Below are 24,199 nucleotides of genomic sequence, written 5' to 3' on the forward strand. Positions count from 1 at the left end.
AAACACAAACCATAAATAAAAGCGAACGTTATTAAATGCAACGAAAAAACCTACAAATAGAAACTATTTTATGAATAGTTTTGGAGTAGAAACTTTCCACATATAAGGTGGCTGTTCTTTAATATGAGGTTGCTAGATCCTACGTTGATCTTCTCCGGCAGAATTGTTGAAGGTTGTCTGAATAGAGCCATGGCTTTACCAAGAGAAGAAGGCACTCAAACCCAGTGTTAAAGTGGGGTGTAGTCGAGTTGTATTTCCCCTTACATATTACCAAATGTTTCCCAGATTATTAGGAAACACTGGAACTCATTAGTGAGGGATCCCACAATGAAACAAATCTACGCTAATGATTGCATTTAGATTACCAAGAAATCTCTAAGATTTGCAAGGCAAAAGTTCCAGAACCTTAAAGTAATTGACCCACCAGGTCAAATGTGGGCTCAAAAACTGCAAAAAGAACAAATGCAATTCTTGCTCATTGCAGGATAGTAACAAAGAAGTCTACGCCACTAAATCAAAAGCTGTTGTACATATTTGAAAATTTGTTTGACTGTGAGACAACTGGAGTAGTCTATTGCATTATTTCCTCAAAGTCCAACTGTGAAGCCCAATATGTAGGCCAAACAGGAAGAAAATTGAAAGGCAGAGTAAGAGAACATGTGGATTATATAAAAAGTGGAGAAGACACTACTTTAATAGATTCCACCGACGCCCAAAATATGCATTATATGAATGTGCAAATCATTAAAAAAGTTGAAAGATATTTGTTGGTTTTGTGTACTCTTCTGAATTACCAGTTTTTTTTTTGTTTTTATGTTTAATTATTGTAATCAGTTACGATTATAAAGTCTCGCAAGAGAGAGTTATATATATTTTTGTATATTGTAAAAAATGTGCATGTTTTTTTTAACCTTAGACCAACTTGGATAATTGTTGGTTGTCTTACTCTGAAAATAATATTCAACTTAGTAGAAACATAAAAACGTTGTTTGAGAGACCCGTTTGACTTGAAAACACAATTAATGTTTCTCCACGTAGAAATTCAAATTCTTCTGTTTTTTGTTTGTTTGTTTTTTTCATTATATATCCTTAAAAAAGTTTAACAAGTTTTATTTAAAAATTATATGTATAGTTAAGATATTATACACTTAACCTCCCGTTATTTACCTTACAATCCTAAAACTAGTATATTCTTGGGGAGATGAGCCACTCTAACATTGCAATTTATATTTTGGCGGTATAAAACTTATTCTTCCTTAGTGGCTTTATAATATTTATCTAAGCTATAGGGGATAGATTATTTCTCAATTTATTCTTTATTATCAAAGATTACATTTTTATAAGGAATAAGACATTTTCAACTCTTCTTAAATGTTTTTTTTTTCCTATTCATTCAGGGAGTTTATAAAAAAAGAGAAACCATAAAAAATATTCTTTGTAGTCTCAATAATCTATTTTTAAATGATTTGATTTATTTTTAAAGTTGAAAGACATTTCATAGGGTGTAATATAAGTTAGACAAATTATTTTTTATAATTTTTTTTAACCTGAATCAATTTATTCTAATACTTATATAATACGAATACATATATCGACAATAAAACTATTTAAAATACAATAAATATTTTATAAATACAATTTACTTTACACAATTGTCTCGAGGTTAGTGACATCAAGGTTGCCAGGAGGAAAAGTAGATGGGAAATAAAACTAGTGGCCAAGGATCCTGAGCGACCTGTCAGTAATTGAAATGTTTACCGTTATGAACCTGGGTCTATTGGTACTGAGTTCCTCAATCCCCATAAAACTAACTGTTAGTACATTTAACCAGTCTTCCTTTTCTTCTAACTTTTATACCACAAGCCCATCTTAAAAAATCTGTGAAAGCGTTCTATAAGTCCGTTGAACATATGAGATTGTGTTCTTGCTTATAAAACTAAAATATATTTAAATCTTCACATATACTTGTTGTAGTACCGGGTCTTGCTCGGAATTGTCAGTATAGCTGAGAATAATAAATGAACAATTTTATTTACATAATATACTAGCAAAAGGTTATCCGGCGTTGCTTGGCCAAGAAGGGAGAGGGACATCAAATAGACAATTGAAAATTGAAAAATAATACAGAAAATAGTTTTATACTCAAAATTATTTTATTATACTTATAACTACAAAAATGAAGGTTTTTTTGTTGTGGAGAAAGATTCTGATAATTCTATAGCTATAATAATAACGATGGAGCGGATAAATGACTATATTTTATACTATATATACTAATCGCATTATATCAATCCAGTTAAGCAATGTAATTCACAAATTATCATCAAAGTAACCCCTCTCCTAATATTCTTACTAATGACTCTTGTAACCTTTGTTGTATTTGTACTAAATGAGAAGTCCATTTGTTTATTTTTTAAATAAATTGTAAAAAAAAAAAATTCCCAAAAAAGTTGCAAATTCTTTTTTGCAAAAAAAATAGTTAATAGCATTTATTTGTATTAAAAAGGGAAACAGAAAATTACCAATATTTAATCCATACCTGCCAATAGAAAAAAGTTATTGAGAATACTCTTCTCGAAAAATAGCCCGCGATAATTGATTCATTTTTGCAAACTTTGGAAAAATTATTTTATAAAATGTTGCGGAAATTGAAAGTAATTTTGTTAATAGTTAGAGTCTAAAATTTTTATATACAAAATACGTCGTTTTGTGGCATTTCTTCGTAAAAATTGACATTTGATAAAAAAAACGAGACATAATTTAACAAAAAAATTAAAAAATGACAGGTATTTAAATTAAAAACTCCAATTTTATATGTGTGGAGTATATGTGCAACCAAATTTCCAGACAAATTTTTACGAACTTTAGTGAAATTATGAATGCAATATTTCATTGAAAATTCATTGTTTTCCCCATAACTTTTTTTTATGAATAAATTTCAGCCTCCTAGGTTCAACGGCGTGGCTACGCATAGAGGACACACAAACAAACTCTTTCATATATATATAGATAAAGTAACTCCTGAAATCCTGAGTCTTACTTTCTGTTTTTCATGAACCCATTCACAAATATCTACTCAATACGTTGTTTATATGAAGAATGAAATTATAATACTGGAATAGTGATTTATTAGATCATAAAGACAAACAAACTTTGCTTTAGTAATATAGATTTAAGTATTTTTTTATTAATAACCTCTTAAATAGTCAGATGGGTTGAGCCATGCTATGTTTGCTCCATTTAAGCAGCCTTAGTTTACACCAAACGGTGTTAAAAGAGAATTATAATTATTTGTTTTTGTCATTGAAATATCTTCATCAGTATTATATTTCGTATCTGAACCATTTTCGAAATTCTTAATTTATTTTTCATCTTTTTTTATAAATGACCAAGAAAATCACAGATGTGATCGATAGTAAGACCGCCAATATTGTAAAAAATATATTTAATTGGCTTTATCTACCAATACGTATATTAAAAAAAAAAATAATGAGTACAACAAAGGAGATTTCGCCAAAGAAAATTATTATACCCTACTTAATAAATTGATAAAAAATCTATCTTCACGCCAAGAGGTATTTTTGAGTAATAAAGAATTCAAACATGAATAATTTCTTATGTATACATTAGAACTAAACCATACTTTAAACATAGATGTCACAATATATTGTATATAAATACATGAATCGGATTAATAAATCATTTCTTCACAAAATAAAAAAATTATGAAGGTTTGAAGTTGATTCTTATATATGTGGAAAAATAATGATATTCAGAAGCTATTAAAATATTCACAACAAATTTAAATCATTTAAAAATATGAATTTTTGACATTTTAGATTTCAAACAAACTGAAAAACCGTTTTGAAAATAAGTGTACTAAACTATATTAAACTTATGCCACACTGGTGTTCCCTGATTACCTAGGTCATTATGGCTTTGAATTTCTGGGTTTGATCTATATTTTTATATTTTTTTTTTTTGGTGGGTGCAAATAGTTTTTTTTTATTCTTCCTTTCCATTTTTACTCCCAAGGCATTGATTACATATATATAACTACTACTGCTATTGAAATGGCTTTGCAGTTTCGATGACGTAACTGATTTTTGCACGAAAAAATGGCACGAAATTTATGTATTATTTTCCCTGCTGCCAATTCCAGAAAAAGCACCCGATTTCGATTAATCGTAACTAGTTAAGAGGCTCTATTTGGCACCGATGTTATCCTTTAACTATAAAAATTATCATATTGTTTTTTTATTGTTGTGCCGAGCTTATAGGAATAAAAGGTTAGAAGTGCATTTATTGGAGGGAAAAAAGTGACAAATTTGTATTTGTAGATGATTGAACCGTCATTCTTAGTATTATTTCAATATGAATTCATTAGCGCCGAGGCCAGGAGAAGTATTGAAACTATTAAAAAAAATACTTAGATTAAGGATAAATGCATTTAAATTTCAGATGTATCCAAATATGCAAACAGTTCTTCCAAAACTAATTTATAAGCATCTACATCATAAACAAGAATGTTAAAAACCTAATTAAGATCAATAAGATTATTAGAGCAAATTTTTATTGAATTCTCACTTGAAAGGGGTAATTTGTATAATAAAAGTATTATGGCTAACCAATCCGTTAGTTAGTTTTACATTTTTAGAGTATTTATTATAAAAAACCTTTTTCATAAAGTATATATTTTATTTTTTTCATATGAGGCATCTTTACTAGAAGTGTTAAAAATAAAGGCATACATCTTCATCAATATTAGTTAAATAATAGATAACTAATACCTTAGAGTTTCTGATACTCTAAATCTGAGGGTTTTTTATATTTTTCTGGATTCTAGTTCGAGTCTTCAGATTTCATTCAAGCTTAATTCAAATTCATAGTGAATAATCATAAAAAATATCATAATGATTGTGAGAAAATTTGTTAAAAAATGGGATCAACCCCAATAATCATGAGCTATATCTTTCGAGTTGATGGCAAGTCCGGAGTTTTAGATTTAGAGTCCAATTCAAATTACAAGTCTTTGAAAGGAAGTTTAACTCAAATCGTATGTCAAAAAATTAAAATTTCTATCTTTGACTAAAATATATATCTTCAATGATGATTTCATAAATTTATTTACATACACCTTATATATTAATTTTTTTAATTATTTTTTTTGTGCATTTTCTTATTGGTGCTCACATTTCTTTTCACTTCACAGGAATTTTTTGATTTATCTTCATAATTAAATATCTAAATTGTCTAGATTTTTTTTATAAACTCCAAAAGTTATTTTCGATTATCTTTTGCTTTGGTTGTTTCTAATTGAGGATTTGTGAAAAATAAATATGGAGTAATCCATTGATTTAAAAAGTTAAATTTAAGAAGGGAAGGAGCCAAATAAGCATATACTCGAATGTAAAAACAAATTTTTAGTAATTAATTTTTTATTTATTAATTTTAATGTCTACCTCAAAAGAATGTTGACTATATCTTATACCTATACAGTCCTTGAAAAACGTGCAAAAAGTTTTAAACACTCACTTCAATGCATACTTTTCACCAATACCATTGAAAAGTACAGGATTTCATCCATTAATATACATAAACATATTGTGGTATTATGTTTAATTTAAGATTTATGAAATTCTACTAAGTACTTTAAATATTGAATGTTCTTAACTTTAAGATGGACAATAATGTAAAATTAGGATATCATTGGCTGATATATATGATAATGATGTACAGTTTTTGATAACAAATCAATATGATAAACTTTTGTTAAAAAAATAGGAGTACAACGTGAAGGGTTTATCTCAGACTTTTTCATTCATATATCTTTCCATTACCCCAAATTATTTCCTTTGCCTGTTACCATGGCCTCCAAACCAGGCCTAAAGGCGCCACAGCATTTCTTGATGAAGGCCTTGGACATGGCCGCCCACTACTGCTCGATAGAGGCGTTCAAGTGATCCAAACATCCGTGAGATTTGGCTCATGGTCTCCTCTTGACTACATCGCAAATGGCATGGTCGATAAGGTTTAACAGTCTGGGGAGGAGGGTGGCCGAACCGACGTTTATGTTCTAACCAAGACAACAATTTTTGGCCTCTCTTCACCCAGTTACCCTTGGTTGCTGTTGAAAGGTTGTTGATGCAGTTGAGAGCATTGAAATCCTTTACATACAGCCTCATCGACTAAGCCGAAATTCTGGTGATTGCAGGGTCCACATCCTCTATGATACGGATATTCTTATGTGCCTCGCTGCCAGACTCTGACTTGAAGCTACCATGCTTTTAATCTTGTAAATAATAGTCAATGAGCATCTTACGACATTCATGATCTCCTTGACAGTCACTTAGGCATAGACCCAATCAGATACCCTTTACCTTTTTTCCCCCATGCTGATTTTTTAAAGTTTTATTATTATTATTTACTTATTAGAATAGTCATTACTTTGAAGACATCAAAATAATATTTTAGAATACTGGCCCTTAAGTAGTCTAGATTGATTTAAATTCAAATTCACGATTCTTCCTCGCAAACTATATTTGTTTTTATTGAACACCGTTGTCTTTCTTATGATTTAGAACAAAATATGACAGGTCATATAAATTTGGGGACCAATACATAACTATAGATCCAATAGTTCATGAAATATCTTGATTCTTCTTCTGATTACTTTGCATAATCCTAGAATTTTACGACTTTGTACATTAATTGAATAACATTTAATTCAATATTTCTTAATATACGAAGTATATTTTAATAATTATAATTATAATTTGTATAGCTGTGAAGGTCATTATTATGAGGCTGAAAATCGGTAAATTGTGTCTTTGTAATTTGTTTTTTAAAGCCTAATATATATTACATAATTGAAACATTATCACAAATATGAAATTAAAGTACTTATCATACATTAATTATCCAATTGAATTAGTTCAGTAAAAACCTGAACTATCTTTTATGCACGATAACTCATAATTTTCCATTATTCTGAATTTGGGTATTGATCTTTGTTATACGTAGACCTACATTTTTGAGTAATTTTTTTTGGACTTAAATGAGCAAAAAAAAAATAAAAAGAGTGATTATATTTTGAAAAATGATTACTGAAAATGTTAAAATTGAGCAATTTGTATTTAAAGTCAAAGTTAGTTTTATAAGATTAGTTCTAATTAATTAGTGTTGGTCTGTGTTTGCTATAATTTTTTGATAAATTTTGCTAAATCACATCGACAAATCGTTATTCTATAAAGATTTTTTACCGTTAATTTTTACATTCGATCAATAGTGGTAATTTTAAATATACTTAAAGACTGATCAATGTCCATATTAGTAATGAAAACAATTTTGAAGTTGACAATATCTTCAATTGTCTTATTAGACTGAATCATTTTATCCTCAACACCACTAATTATACTTCCAATTTTTTGCATAAATGGAAGATCTTGTTTTTTGGAAATACATAGAAGAAGATATTTTTCTCTTAAGTATTTTCTATTTTTTTCTAGAAATCGTTTTCTATTTTTTTTCTAGAAATCGATTAAATTTTTTTCTCATATATGAGTTTTCTTTCTATTTCTAGACTTTTTAATAGTTTCCGGTAAATATGACAAATTAGTTTTCATGAAAGATTTCCAAAGGCTGGATTTTGAAGTAATTGCTGGCAATTTGCAATCCCGGGTGCATCTTTTTTATTTGATTTGCATACAATTTTTCTAAACTCTTATTGTAGATCGCGTAGTAATTTGTAGCTTGACCCATTACTCTTAATATATTTAAGTTAAATTACACAATATTCAATCAAACTTAAGAAAAATTTCACTTCAAATTATTTTTCCTTTTTAGCAAGATTAAAGGAAGATTATTTAATTGTAATTTTTACCAAATTTTCCATTCCTCTCGTTTGGCATTTATCAGAATCTTACTTTATCACATATACGATCATGTAATCATAACCCTGATGGCATCAAATACATAGTTTTTTCCCCTCCTGATAAAATAGGGGTTTTGCAAGTGGGTTTTCTCCTCCAAAATATAATCAAAGAATCACCAAAGCTTTTGTGTACTCTAACTATAATCAAGTTTTTTTATGAGTCCAATTATAAGCAATATATGTTCATAATGACTTCAAGATAGCCAAAGAAGATATATCTTGATACCATTGGACAAAAAGTGTTCCTTATAGGATAAAAGTGGACAACGTGTCAGAATTTTGGACCCATTTAACCCCTAAGAATGCACAATTAGTTTTTTCCCATCGTTTTATAATATGCAATAGTGAAATTCCATCATTTATCTCAATTTCATTCTACATCTATCTTGTCGAATTCCAAAAAATGAGATACATTTCATGTAAGGACATTTATTGGTCATATATTTCTATAAATTTACTTGCTACATATGCAAAAATGTCCAGTCCGATAACATAAACTGTAAATACTTATAACCTTTTTTTTAATAACAGTATCACAATCAAATTTAAAGGACATATAAATTGATTAATATTTTGAACAAAAATTAATGTAAAAATAAACTTGACAAAACTTAATGGTAACATCCACAACCATTTGTAATAACAGCTACATTTGGATAATATATGTATAAATCGTGTCCTATGAAAAATATAATCCAAAGAGCTAAGGTCATAAGATGAAGGTGCCCATAAGTTAAAGATGCTCTCTTGTTGCAAATGAGGATGCAATATCCTGATGCTATGCTAAGTTTCCTCCATCGTAGTTTCACTTGATCCATGGAATTGCTTTATAGCAAAGTTGGCCTAAAGGGATTAAACCTGGAATTTCTTAATACAATTGCAATTACTTGAGTCCATGAATATTTACATCCAGTCCAGGTCAAGTGCTCGGAAATATAAAAGTACTTCTTATCAAATGAAAACTGGGGAAATTAATTTCAAATACATTTCAAGTCATTATTAGAAGAGCTTGAGTCCTTCGGACTGCCTGATCTTGATGTCTGCAAATATGAAGGAGTCTCTAAAGATATAATCATCAAAGGCAAAGTTCAAAGGATAACATATGCGTCAACAGTCAAAGATCAACCCGTGCCGTTAGTATTTGGAAAATTATTCCAGAGATCACTATTTAAGTTTGACTATTTGACTAAAAACAATGGATCCAGTGTTATCAAACAATAAGACTCAATAGTAGCCGATTTATCTAAGAAAAAAGGAAGGAAGATCTCTACTTTTATATATTGATGTCTTTTATATGGGGTTTTCTTGTCTTGATAATTACTTTACGATATAATTTTACAATATTCTGCTCGTCACCTAACAGAGATATATTTGGTCACCTACGAGCGTGTGGGAGGATGAGAAATCACATCACATCATGTAGGGAGGGACAGTTTCTGGAAAATGATAATATACTAAAAATGGGGTAGGCGTGAACTATCTGTGTGTGTAGCAGTGACAGAAAAAAATAAATGTTCAAATTTTCTGATCTGGCATGGAAAAGTAGCAAGCAGCATTCAGGACCCTCATCCGTGCTTTCTCTGAAAGACCCCATGTTTTTAATTTTACAAGCTCTCAAGCCCAACATTTTTGGGAACGCACTATGTATGTATACTTTTTATCTGACTGACAACCCAAAAGAGAAAATATAAATGAAAAATCCATGATCAATGAAACTTATTGATTATTTTTTTCGATCAGTCACTTAAAAAACTATATATGTAAAATGGATGCATGGTATGAATGTAAAAAAAAAACCATAGGAATTTCTATTGACATTCCTCTTCAACAAATTGTATGTTGTACGTTAGAATGGTTCTTAAACTTGTTTATTCTAAATAGTAAGAGCAGCACAATTTCCGTGAATGATCCTTTTGATAGAAAATAAAGTCATATAAAATTTGAGCCACATCCATTAATATTGAGCTGATGTACATATCAACCTTCAAGTTTCTAAATTAAAAAAAAAATTACTCAAAAAATAACTATTGTAAATAGATATTTCAGATAAATGTCCATTTTTTCAAACGTTATAATAAAAATTAACTCTGAAACGGAATACTTTTTATAAAAGTGAGAATCAAAGTATTTATGTATCACGTATAGCATGCATGTTCTTTATTCCCAGACTCATTTGAAACGTCCACTTACAGTCGGAGATATGGTACTACAAGAGTATGTTGAGATTATTTCTAGTTAGTAGCTTTTTTTAGGAAGAACACACACCAACTTTGAGGGGTATCAGTCTATTTCTGTCTCTTTTTTATCCATTTGAATGGATAAAAAATAATTTTATTTCTCGATTGAACATTGCTTAATTAAAGGCAAACCGCCTCAAGAGACTAAAAAGAAGTTTGATAAACATTATGGGGACTCTGTACCTTCGATTAGAGTATTTTATGAGTGGTTTCAAAAAATTTGAAGGAGCCATATGGCAGATGTGAGGCTGAACGTTCTGGACGCGTTATTGAGGAAATTATTTCAGAAATCATTGATACAAATGGTGATGGATGACAGAAGAGTGAAGTTGTGGGTATCTTGATTTGGAGCCCTATTTCGTTTAATTTTGCAACAACAACTGCTGAGGTGTAAGGTGGAAAATGATTTTTTGTGGGACAATCGTCGGCCTTTTTCTTTCAGCTCGGTTTTCAAACGGTCCAATAAGGATGAATAATGTCCATATGGAATAGTTTTATCCTTTTCCCGATAGTCAAAGAGGATTATTTTTTGTGAATCCAAAAAAAAAGTCACCATAATCTTTCCAGCGATTCCTCAATTCAAACAAATGGCAAATTGAAAGAAATATACCGTTCTGGCTGAAAGTTGGTCTGTGTTCTTCCAAGAGATGCTACTAATTATAAACATAACCTCGATACGCCCCAGTAGTGTCATTTCTCGGACTTTCCACGGACTTTTTAAACGACTCTCTTACTTTTACTATTTTTTAAAGCAACCTAAATGAAGATGTCCGTATACCCTAAATAAATATACCCATTATGGATACTAGTTTATATTTCTTCATTATATAGCAAGATGCACATTTTTGGGCTATACTCCATTCTTTCAAGGCTTCGAGAACAAAACAACAATTTCAGAACCAGTCTAATGTTGAAATGTATAATAAAAAATGGACAAAATACAGAAAACAAATTTTGAGCTTATAAATTCCTTTTTCGACGACGGAGTCTCCCTCATAATGATAAAAGTATTTATGTATGTTTGTAACTACAGCTATACAGTATGGAGAAAAAACGTTGGCGCTCGTGAAAAAAGAGAAAGGAATGGTTTATAATATAATATCTTCTGTTTTCTTCAGTCAAACATTATACATAATCAAAACAGTATATGGTTTACTTTACACACATCCAATTCCTTGGACAAAATTTCTTCTTCCATGTGTAAGTCTTAAAATTTAGTTAGTGTATAAACGGTGATTGCAAAACGCCTCTGTCTAAAAATAACAGAATTTTCTACACCTTGGTCTCATCTTTTGATTTGGTAAGGTTTTTTTGATAGTAGAATTAAATAACTAATATTAAGTTTATAATAAAAATTAGTTACTTTGATGTCACTTATGTACATATTTAATCTGTCAACACAAAAGCAAGTTAGAAGAATGTTCAGTTTGAATTTGTTCGTCATTTTTATTCTGCGACGAATGATAAAAATCAATTTCTATAGAAAAACTACTTGGATTCATCCTTCGAAGGCATTGCAAATTGCTCTTTGCAATTAGCGAAAATAAATATTCGCATTGAAAATTACAAAATAACATATGAAATGTTTATTTGATCTTTACATTAAGACCTATTTTTATGCATCGTCAAGAAAAGAAAATATTTGATAAAGTCAGAAGAAATAAAAAAAACAATGTTTCATTTCGTCTCGTAATTGTTTTGCATTTGACATCCGTGTGAGAATGCATTTTATCTAATCATAGCCAACGAAATTGAAGGTCAAATTAAGTAACAATTACCAAATTAATAATCTAAACCAAGGATGTTCAAGCCTTAATATAACAGGCTGAATTGTCACATGAATGGAGCCACAGAACCTATTAGATTAAATTTCATCAAAAATGGCTTTGTAAAACAAAACTATTCAATGCATATCAAATTTAATTTTTCCCAGCCAAAATTGATAAAAATAACAATTTTACAACCCTATCTAGGAGCATCCACAGGAGTTTTTTTAAATATTTCGGGGAAAAAAAAGTTATCACGAGAATAATTTAATCTAATGACTTTTTTTATTCAGAAATCCTTAAAAAAAAATTTCATTTCTCATTGCCTTTTTTTTTTGGACATTCATTATCTAAACTATAATTTACATTCGAAGGAATCTTAAATAAATTTCTCATTGTGAAAACAAAACTTAATATTAAAAATTAGTCCCTTCGATATTGTAAGTGGTAAATTCACATAAAAGAAATTTTGAAGAAATATCAAGGACAGGAAAAATGTCCCATTTATTATTTACATCGTATTATTAATAATCCAATATTTCTTTGTCATATTTTAGTTAATTATCAGTACTTTGTATAGTAGTTTCCGATACAAAACATTGATGTTTAGAGCTGTAAAATTATCTGGGTGGGAAATGAAAAATATAATAATAAACGATAATCAAATTACTTTCGATAAAAATTGGATCTTTTATTTTACTGAATGACCTTTTCTTTAGAAAACATAACATTTTGATGACTTTTTCTGTACGACAGACATTTCCTTTTTTTAAGTATTGATAAAGACATTTATTATTTTTTTTCAAATGTTTTTTTTAAACTCAGTTATTTTAAACATAAAAATATATATTCGCAGAAAGAATAGCATAAACTTGGAAATTATTCTTTACTTGTTGAGATATCCAAGAAGAATGTTGACTATAAATTAGAACCTTCGTTTGATTTATTTGACTTAATTTGGCATAGACGTAACAACTTTCAAATGCATTAAATAAATAAATTTTAATTCTTTCCTTGCAATGCCTTCAATTAATAAACCAGCATAATAATTTCTTGTTAAAAATGGTCGATAACTATTTGTTGAAGAGTACATATTTTATGCACAAAATTGTTTTTTGGAACCCAGTGGTCCATCAAAATCTGAACAGATTGAATTAAAAAATTCAACAAGATAAAATTGATTAAATAACAATAGAATCTTCAACCAAATTAATATTATTAAGAGATATGTGTCTAAGATCTTAGTGGAAATGATTGCTTCTTTGCGGTGGCAGAAGGCTGCTGCGGATATATTCCTCTGTCACGGAGTGTCAGTGCTGGCTGAAAGTGGTCTTTATGGCCTCAGTGTTTGTTTGACGGACACTCTAGGCCTTCCCCTTTAGCATGCAGTCTTTGTTTTGTAACTAATTGTTGATGATTTAATATATTAAAATATTAATTAATTTCACTCACTCCACCTTCATCAATTATTGAATTAGTTAGTGTTCAAATTTCCATGGACCATCCGGTATACCGATACTATAGTGACACTATGTTTCAGATCCTTTTAAAACAGTAATATAATAAATATATTCTAGAACGGGTACTTGCAAGATACTTCAGTCATTAAAAATTGAGCTTCCCATGAAGTAACTCCAAATTTCTAAGCGAGAAAATTTTCCTTAAACAAACAAGCAAGTATGAAAAATTTCAAGTTGGGCGTCCTCAAATTTTTGGGCTAACTCCCTCTCAGCATCCCGAACAAAAAAAAGTAATTTTTTTTCTGAGTTTACCATAATCACAAAACACATAGGATTGGTAAAAAAATCGATTAAATTCTTCTTTTGTCAAAAAATTAATCTAAAATGCCTGTATTTATGTTCTTCTCTGTAAGTTTGATTAATGATGTCGACTCTGGAACTAGAGTCAAATGCTGTGGAACTACTCCACAGAGTTATCTAGACTTTAGCCAATGATCCTGAAAGTGCACTATTATTATTTTTGAAAAATGTTATAACAAAAAAAAAATCCACTTAAGGCCTTTTTTTGAAGAGATGTATCCTTTTCATTCAACATTTCACTTTTTCATGTTTATGTACATTTTTGGAACAAATTTTAACAACTAAGCTAGACAATCTCCTAACTACTTTTTCGGTCGTTTTTCTGAGCATTTATATATCAACAGTTGAAGGAGTTTTTAGCATACGCTTTTCTTTATTTAAAATTAACTCCCCCAATTTTGGATTTGATGCCACTTCTTATAATACTATAGAAACTACTTGGGCATTGAAAAGCTCAATTTTTTAATTCTAAGGTTACTATAAGTGTAAAATTATTTTAATATTACATTTATTCTTCTAAATACTAACAAATATATAATATAAATGTAAACAAAAAACAAATATAATTTTTCAATGCTCAATTGCTTAAAAAAAACCTGCTGGAGTCTAATAAAATACAAGTTTACGTATAATATTTTCAATGTTTGTACACTACAGTATATTATGTCTGTAGTGCGTTCAACACATTTTGATGATATTTCGACAATTTCGCAACAAAATACTATTTAAGTGAGAATGAGTAGTGAGCCACACCTAAATATAATACAGGCTGTAATGTGGCCCATGTACCACATGTTGGATATACCTGCTCAAAACTATAGATAATATTCCATGGTATTTTAATTCATCCCAGAAGTTGTAATAAAAAGTGCACATTGGCTGGAAATATCTCAAAATAATATTGATGAACAATGTAAAAAATTAATGGGGAATTGATGTTTCTTGATGTCTGTTAAAGACAGTTTTTATGTTGATGCACAAAATATACATTAATTTTGTTTTAAAATTCATTTAAGGAGTCCTCATGATTGCTAGACAGATATGGTAAAGTACATTCATTAAAAAGTATACGTTCAATGTAATTTACTCATTAAAGATCATATTCACAAGAAATTCTTAACTACAAAGTTATGACTTATACAACTAATGCATCTAAAAATTCTAATAATCATGTCGATGGGGGCAAAATATAATAAAAAATATCAAAATGAGATTAAAGTGAAATTTAACTTATGCTTGTCTCAAGTCAATAAATTGCAATTTTAATGGGATCATAAATATTTGATTACAATTAGAATTAACTTTTTTTGTCCCCTAGTTTCCCTTCAAATTTTCAAAACCTCTATTCTTTCGTAACTTTTTTTTGATTACATAGTGCTAAAAGTTTTATTAATTATAATTATTTTTTGTAAGAACTTTCCTTAAAGTACAGATATTTCCGTTTTAGACTAAACCCTTTCCAAATTTTTCTTATTTTCTAGATTCCTTAGTGTAAAAATTGTCGACTTTTCTTATCTTGTCCTTGTTTAACAGCTAGCAAAATATTGTAACGATCATGTTATTTTTCTTATCTTTTTAAAAACATACATGGAAACAACTCGAACGTTGATTTTTTGCGAAAGATAAAATATAAACTTTGCTCATTGTAAGTGTTCTTGGACCTAAGCCTATCCAACTCACAAGTGTAGGTCACCCAAACCTCCATTTGAGAATTAGTCTTGAGAAACTCGTTCTCAATACTAATTATCAATGTCTGAATTATCCTGACCCAGCTTCTGAAGACGCTTAGACTCTAAGTTTTCTCTAATTTTATTCATGACAGTTCATCTCAAAAGCCTCTAGTGCGATAAAGAAAGGGATATACAGGCCTATTTTCTTATTTGTTTTCGTATCCACCTAAAAATAAAAATCAGTTTGCTGAGATAAAATTTTCGGAATGATAGACCGAAAGTGTAGCTAGCTGTCCTTTTGAAACTACTCCAGGATGTTTCAGTATTGTGCCCTTGATTTTTGAAGAAAATATTAAAATTAACACACTCTTTATCATCTAGAAGTTGAAGTGCCCCTACCAGAAATGAATTAAACACAATGCGAACAATCTCTTCCATTGAGGCTATCGGGATAAACCTGTAAATAGTTTTGTTGGACCCATGTTTTGTCTCCTTATATTATACTTGGATGACATTTTTATCCTTCAGGCCGGAAATCCTAGTTCTTTCTTAGTTTTATGAACCCAGACTAGGTAAAAAACAACCACTGCGTTTTAATAATAGATAATCCAACTCCCCAACCAATGATTGAGGCCAGGAGTCTTTCTTTCCTTGTATATGATTTTCACTTCGTTCCATACAATATTGCAGCACTTTTTCTTAAATGTATTCTTTCAATTCGTAAGTGAATGGAACAGAAGACGTGCTACTTTTGGTAAACTATCAACATTGAATACAGCGACTGTGTGCTCCTCTACAGTTTATTTTTAATTTCACTCATATTATTTGTTAGAATCTTCTCCTCTGTTTTGGGTTACACATGCCTTATTCTCCTCCATTGATGCTATGTTAGTTGACTTTTGAATAATTTATCGAAAAACTCAATGTATTTATAAACTTTCCAATCACTCAAAATGGTCGACAGCATCAGAAGTGTTTAAGTTTATTTTATCTATGGGATCCAACAGAGGATGAGTTTTTAACAGAATAATCAAGAATTTTAGGAAAAGCTTGTCTTAGTATCATATTTTATTGTTTTTGATTTTATGTATTGCCCATAATATGGATATTTTAGCTCGTTTTAGTAAAATTGTTCAGTATGTATATTTATAATAGATATGGTTCAACTCCAGGCGAATAAATTTAAACTACAATGTTTTTTATGTATATGCACGTAATTGCCCTGGACTTTATTATGATTATATTTACATTATCTTTTTTGTTTATACATATATAAATATGAAGGAACCGAATAAAAAAACAAGAAAAAAAAAACACTTTCCAATCATTCGTAACAGAGCCTCCATGGACTTTCTAATATTTATTGGGTCACAAATGAGAGGTATAGTAGTCCATTGAGGGTTAATTTTCAATATTTAATCAAACTTCTGGTGTAGGTATCTTGATATAGACTGTTTTTTTGCAATTGTAAATAGAGTAAATATAGTAATTTAATGCCTTAATATAGCTCTGAATCGTAACTATACTCTATAAACATGGTTTAGAAAAAACTTTATTGATCAAAGACGGTGGGCTTTCGAAGATCGGAATTTTGTTGCATACTGGAATTTGTGAATTAATAAATAGATTGATAATACATTAAGTTGCTTATGCGGAATACATTCTAGAAACATATTAATATTGTGTTCTCTATGACTCATTCTTCCTTAATCTCCACATCCATATTAAATCATAATTCATAACTCTTGAATATTTATTTATAAATATTCAGGTATAAATCCTGCAACGTTTGAGAAAAATGGGGGAAAATTATAAATTTTTAATAACAAGAAAATACCGTCTTAAAAAACAACTTGGGAAAATACACCAAGAAATTAACCAAGAGTTTAAAATTCTAAAAAATTTGGAATAATGAACAATTCAAAAACATTATTAAATATCACGAAAATGCAAATATATATTATATTTATATAAAAGGCTCCCAAGGGAGTTCTTTCATAATAATTTTTCTTTTACATATATAAATTAAAATTACTATATATATGTATAATTATATTTTTATGTTTTTCCTTTAGAAAATACAAATATTTTAGTATAAAATATTTGTTTATCATATAAAATTCTTTTTTCTCTTATTGTTTTGCTTCTAAAATCAAATGCCAAGTCTATTTCATTGTCACGCTCCTTTTTTTTTGGGAGTTGCCTGAAACCTTTTATTTCTTTGCATTTCTAAGATGATGGTAAGTAATATTTTGAAAAATTTGTAATTGTATGTATATAAAATAATCAGATCAATGGGTGTAGACTTTTAAAATCCCAATAATTAAAAAAAACTTTAAGAGTAGTTTGAGTTTTTTTAGAATAAATCCACAATACATAGTCTTTTTGTTACCTACAGAGGTATTACAAGTCAAAACTTTGATGATAAAATATTATCATAATATTTTTTTTTCAATGCTTTTGTTCTTATATTCCAAAGGATTCAATGAAAATTTGAGTGAAAATAATTTTCAAATATATTTTTCTACCTTACTTGCCCTGGGGTGCTTTTTTTTTGCGTCAGAGACTGAAATAGACTTGTCTGTTCTTGTGTGTACAATAAAAAACGAAGGAAAACACAATATTATTCTCAAAGGAAATCATGACCACAAATCCTATTTACAAATTTCATCATTGAAATATAAATATGAGAGAAAAATATCGAGCACAAAGCCATTGATATTAAAATCTGAAAAAAAACAACATAATATTTTATCAGAAAATAGATGTTAATAGAAGTTGAAAAACGCTCAAATCGTTCAACAATACACATACATTGATCTGCAGTATGTAGGAAGTTTTTTTTTAAATGGTCATTATATGTTGTTTTTTTTGTATTGTGTGGAATTCTTTCAACATTATGATTCGAATGGACTCTTCAGTGGATTCAAATACCGGGTGGTCCTTTGAAATATGAACAAGTACAAATCAATAATTGATGAAGGATGAATAATTTAAATTAATTCCTATTTTCATTTATTAAAGCATAAACAATTTGTAACAAAACAAACTTGAGGACTCTAATTTACATACTAGTCGAGAAAATTACAATAGAACGTGATTGACCGATTTATATTCGCTCACTACAAGCAGTTGGGCGGCTCCAGGACCATCGATTACGCTGTCAGCAAGACCGAAACGTAGGAGAGGAATAAGGGATCTGTTAAAGAGGTCAAATGGGACATGGACGAGTTAAAGAACACAACCCGGATCCATTCCCTCAAGTCCATAAGGGTTTTATGCCAGAGATCTTGGTGTTTCATATCAGAATGTCCAAAGAGCTATCAAAAAAGTGAGCAGGAAGGTTTTGTAAGGGTGAAATTGTCACTTGTAACACCAAGAATGAAAGAAACCCATCTACTCCGATGCAAGACTCTTTTGAATAAGTCTTTTAAGTTCTTTCGAACTCTTTTTTGAACTTTTAGGCCCCCATACAACCAATCCCCTCGACTAAACATTTTGGATGCACACTGCATGTCGAGGAGGAGTGTAGCCATGACAGATATCTATATCAGCAGCGGGTGCGTGGCTTTCTACCGCAGCCTGGAAGTCATCATTGCCGCAAAGTTAATTATTAAGAGAGCTCAGACACAAATCTATTTTAGTTTATAGTTATTTTGTTAAAACTATATCATTATGAAGTGTTCATATTTTTATGGAACACACGATATTTGCATTTTGTTTTCCTTTTCCGGGTTTGCATTTAGTTTTTTTTATTCTTTTATATATATCTTTTTCTTTCTTTGACCTCCTCCCACAGCTCATCGCAATATCATTGGCAAAGTTATAAGACCGTAGTGGTTCTCAGTGTACGATCTGCTGTTCGCAAATCGGTTACTATTCGACCTGCGGACGAGGAAAGTGGGAAAAAACCCATCGGATATGCTCTTTTGCTACTATAATTGTTATTCACTTATATTAACGAAGCGTTTAAGAAAGATAAAAGTCAAGTAACCCTTCTACGCCAAGTCTTTCTTAATTTGATGCTTACGTTCTAAAATAGGGGCATTTAGTTCTTTAAGGAATCCATCAACAAAGAGATCCTCAAGGACCCAATTTGAAAGAATAAGGCCAGGCTACTCGTCCTTAGTTACTTTGAGTACAAGTCAGGAAACAGCAAATGGTTTTTCGAAGTTTAAAATTCTAAGAGGTGTGACAAACACTCTGATAATTCTGATGAAGTGTTTCTTTCACTGTATTATATTCCACCTTTGTTTTCCCCCCTTTGTCCCAAAAATATAATAGTTATTCGCAACAATAATATAGAAAAAAAATAATATTTACAATGAAAATACTAATTGAAAAACTTGCAAACGAACCTTTTTGTATCATTTATGTCACATGTCATTTCTAAATCTTACTTTTTGTTATAAGAATCCTATTCAAGATATGGAAAGTTGCCAAGAAATTTATGTTAATCTTTTAATATTCTAGAAATAAAAGATGGATATGCACATAAACATTTCTTAATATTTAACTAACTGAAATATTTAAAAACTTTCTGGAATTCATCTTGCTTTCTTGATTTAACACAAACTGGACTCTAATTGTTGATATAAATAATAATCATATATTACATTTTGGATGTCTTAAATTAAAAACCTTAAAGACAACCAGATACCAAAATAATAAGTGACCCAAAAATCATTCAAAATGGGAATTTATTAAAGTGATAAGAGCCTTGAATCTGTTAGACAAGTAAACATAGCTCACGTACTATTTTTCATAATAATACTGCTTCATTTCCATATAGTCTGGCTTTTATGACTTTAAATTTGGATAAGGATGCTTGAAGACCGTGTCCTCCAAAATAAACAAGATTTCAAAATCCATCGGATTCAAATTTGAACTCGATGGAAGCTAAAAGTTACTTCTCCAAAAGCAACGCAGTTGATTATTGTACGACATTTGCATTATATATTGAGAGGGAGCACCATCTGAAATGTGAATTGACCCATGGCAGGAATTAGGTCTCCAGAAGGGTTCTTATAACTCATTTTTTAAATTTTTGAATCCCTAGCTACAAAGATAAGGAGCGCCTTACTGGATTAATATATACTGTCACTGACGATGGTTTTTGCTTTCAGTACAGGGCAAATCAGATGTGTATATCTTTTTTCGCCACATATTGATCGGGTTGTGAGTTTAATTTAGCATAAAAAAGCCTTGGTAAGCATGTCACATTACAAGAAACTGTTGAATGACTTTTTTTTGTTGACTTTTTTTCTGACTTGTGAATGAAGCATCACAACGAATGTTTTAAGCAAACGTTGCTAACTATTTATAACAAAATTCTTACAATGATATTTCGAAAAAAAAATCCTTGAGTTGTACAAGTTTAGGAGTTTAATAGTATTTCATATATATACTGTATTGACTCAATTTAAAACACAGCTATTAATAAAGGTAAATTGCTGTTTAACGTGCTTACAAAATTTACATAAGAAACCTAATAAGATCTTTTAATTAATTACTACATCAGTTTTTCTTTGATACTTGTATTTGTGTGAACATAAGTAGGTAATCTGCGTACTTAATCGCACAAAAACAATTCTTTAAGAAGAAAAGTTTTTATAAAGTATAATACAACGAAGATAAAAGTATATTTATAATTAATTCACATTTTATAAAAAAATATATATATATAAAATACCATCGTTTCATTAGATCTAATTTTATCTATTTGCTTTCTATTTAAAAAGACTGAAAATAACTGAACTAGGTTCTTTGAAGACATTTCCTCATGTCGAACAAAAATAACATTGTGTCTCATTTAAAAAAAAAAAGAAAATACTAATTTTATGATACTAATCTAAATGTCTTATCCTATACCCACACGTATATTTTTTTTCTTGAAGAAACGTTGATATCCACATACATACCCTCTCCCCCTGTTCTATAAATTCAATTTTAATTTTAAAATATTGTCTTTTTTTTTTTATAAAAAAAATATAGTCTTGATTAGACTATGAAATAAATATATTTGGTATTCAAAAATGGATAATAAGCCATTTCCAATACTAGTAATACGTATTTAAGCTAATTGTGACAAAGAGTTCTTATACGTAATATATTTAGAATACTAGAGAATTCCTTTCGTGTTGTGAAAAAGATCAAAATTTCTAGAAATTTTGACAATAAATTGAATATTATGACTTCACATGTGCTAGCTACTGGATTTTTTGTTCTGAAAACATGTTAAAATAAAGCTGAGACATTTTTTGGACTGTCGGTGTTGATGTAGCTGCTGTTTTTTCCTTATTCAGAGTGGCGTCAACGGTGAAAACATTTTCGTCAGAAAAGAGCAAAAATTTCCCGAATATTTTGTTGATCTTGAGAAAATTAAAAATTTTATTTGATCTTACCTAACTTAATTACCCATGCAGATGACATGAAATAGACCCTATACCAGTCTATACGGAATCATGCTAAAAACTTTGGAATCTGATCAAAGTGATATCAACAAAACTGTAGTACACTTGCTCCTTGGTGATTGTTAAACAGGCTTGTTCTTACAGAGTGTATGAATCAAACATATTTTCCACGTTGTAAAGTACTTATAATTGATTTTAAGTTTGCACCAGCTGGGTATGTAATCATGAAGGTATCTAGAAGGCGTCATGGAAGTGTTTAGTCAATAAACTAAGACTTATAACTTAACACACTATTACTTAAAAAAGGTTGGACACAAAAAATGTCCACAATTTTTTTTTTTTTGATATATAGATGTTATACTATCCTGTAGTTTATCCCAAAATTGTACTTGAATGTGACCCATTAAATGTTGCAAATGATCCCGTAGTCAGAAGCGGTTGAAATGTTTAAAAACTATTTGAGTTATCAGTAGTGGAGAAATTCACTCTCATATCTCTATTAGGGGCCTTGCATTGCCCAACAAAAATGCTTTTCTGAATTAAATTAAATAATAATGTAAGAAAACTATATAACTTTGTACAATGATTCTCTAATATTAAGCGTTCTGATCAAACAAATGATTTTTAAATTTTGATCAATTTATGTCTATTGATATCAAAATAATCAATAATTCAATTGGTATTTACTTTATTAATAATTATGTTGATATAATTTACAACAAAAATAATAAGTCAGTTAACTGCATTATTTCAAAAAAAGCTATTTCCTAAAAAAATTACTTTCATTCTTCAAAAATTTTTATTATCCAATATTTCCTAGAAAAAAAAAAGATTGAAATTATTGATTTTCTTGACCATGTTCTGCATAATATTGTACGATTGTACTGTTATATATAATTATATATGAGTAAACTGCCTGAGCGCTTTGGTGTCTCCAAATTTAGTTACTTTTAGAAAAGCATTAGCTCAATAAAATTTAAATTAGTATCTTTTGACTATATCTTGAAAAATGATATTACGTAATTTTTTATAGTTTTTTGTTAAGTTTCTTAAGGAGGGTACATAAAGCAAGATAAAGGGCTCAATCATGAAAAAAAAAATAGTTACGCACAGACTACACTATTGATTTTTGTTCAACTAAAGGGTCAAGGTGTGTATAAATCAAATCTTTTTAGTGTAATACCAAGTTATGCAAAAATGTAATTACATAGTATTAGTACAAATATTAACACAATCAGACAAAATATTTAGAATTATTTTTTTAAATAAATTGGATATAAATAAAAAAGTTTTAAGAAGTCAATAATAAAGATCATGAATAAATAAATTCAAGTATATCTTATATTAGTAAAGTAGTTAATTGCATTTTTATTATTTAATTTCGATTGAGAGGTAATAATTTCATACATCATTATATTTCAAACTTCAGAGACTCCTAGGAAAAGTATTATATCATAAATAAAATAATAATAAGTAGTACACAAGAAAGCTAGCGCGTCTCTGTAAAACAAATAGTATAAAATAAAACAAGGGAATTGCATCAAAGAAGGATCATCATCAGACATTAAATCCAGTGTAAAATGGACATATAAAAAAAGATCGAAAATCAATATGGTAACCCTGACAATTTGAAAAATATTTTGGAGGAGAGAAAGAATAACGCTTATGACTTTTCATTAGATCAGTTATAATCAGCTGGTACAAGGGAGGGAGGAAAAAAAAATATTTTTTTTAGAATTACTCCGATGTTCTCCAACAAGGACGTACAATGATAACTCCGCAACAAACTGTCAGGGGTACACTCCATCTATCTATAAAGAGCACACATGAGTGTACAATCGGGTTATAATAAAAAATGAATTGATTTAGTACTCACGAGTTAAATAATAATAAAAGTTGCTAAGGAAAAGAAAATTTATTTTCCAGAGTACCAAGTCGAAAAAAACTGACCTGCTAAAAAATTAACCTGATTTACATTACTCCTCATCATGTTAAGGTAATTTTTGTTGAATGATTTAAGTAAGCGAAGCGTGATATAGCAACTGTTAGGTCACTATGATTCACTCTAGTTTTGTACTTTCGTCCTTTGCCGGGTTCGTGAATAGGAGCCAATAGGAACATTGAGCATGAGCATTATGAGCCAATCGCTTTGCGAGATCATCACTCTTAAAGATCGGAACACTAAACCTACTTCTGCCTTGCGGATTCCACTTCCATTTATACAAAAGGAACAATATTTCTCAAGCGGGTTCGAGGTGTTTTTCTGTATCTAATTTATAGCAAAACCACTTATCTTTCCAGTTTGTGAAGGATTTTTTCAGAATATATCCTGCAATATTTAGAATAGAGTGGTCGGGGAT

General features: G+C 29.4%; 1 protein-coding gene across 1 annotated transcript in view; it reads left to right on the forward strand.

The window, feature by feature from the left end:
• The first annotated feature begins 11,285 nt into the window (after positions 1-11,285).
• The window catches only part of LOC121129164 (dystrophin), a 371,133-nt gene continuing 358,219 nt past the window's right edge, over positions 11,286-24,199 (forward strand). The window contains exon 1 of the mRNA XM_071893614.1: positions 11,286-11,470. The gene's annotated coding sequence lies outside the window, so the exon portion shown is untranslated. The remainder of the gene's footprint in view (positions 11,471-24,199) is intronic.

The sequence above is a fragment of the Lepeophtheirus salmonis genome, chromosome 14 (genome assembly GCF_016086655.4).
Source record: "Lepeophtheirus salmonis chromosome 14, UVic_Lsal_1.4, whole genome shotgun sequence".
NCBI classification, from domain to species: domain Eukaryota; kingdom Metazoa; phylum Arthropoda; class Copepoda; order Siphonostomatoida; family Caligidae; genus Lepeophtheirus; species Lepeophtheirus salmonis.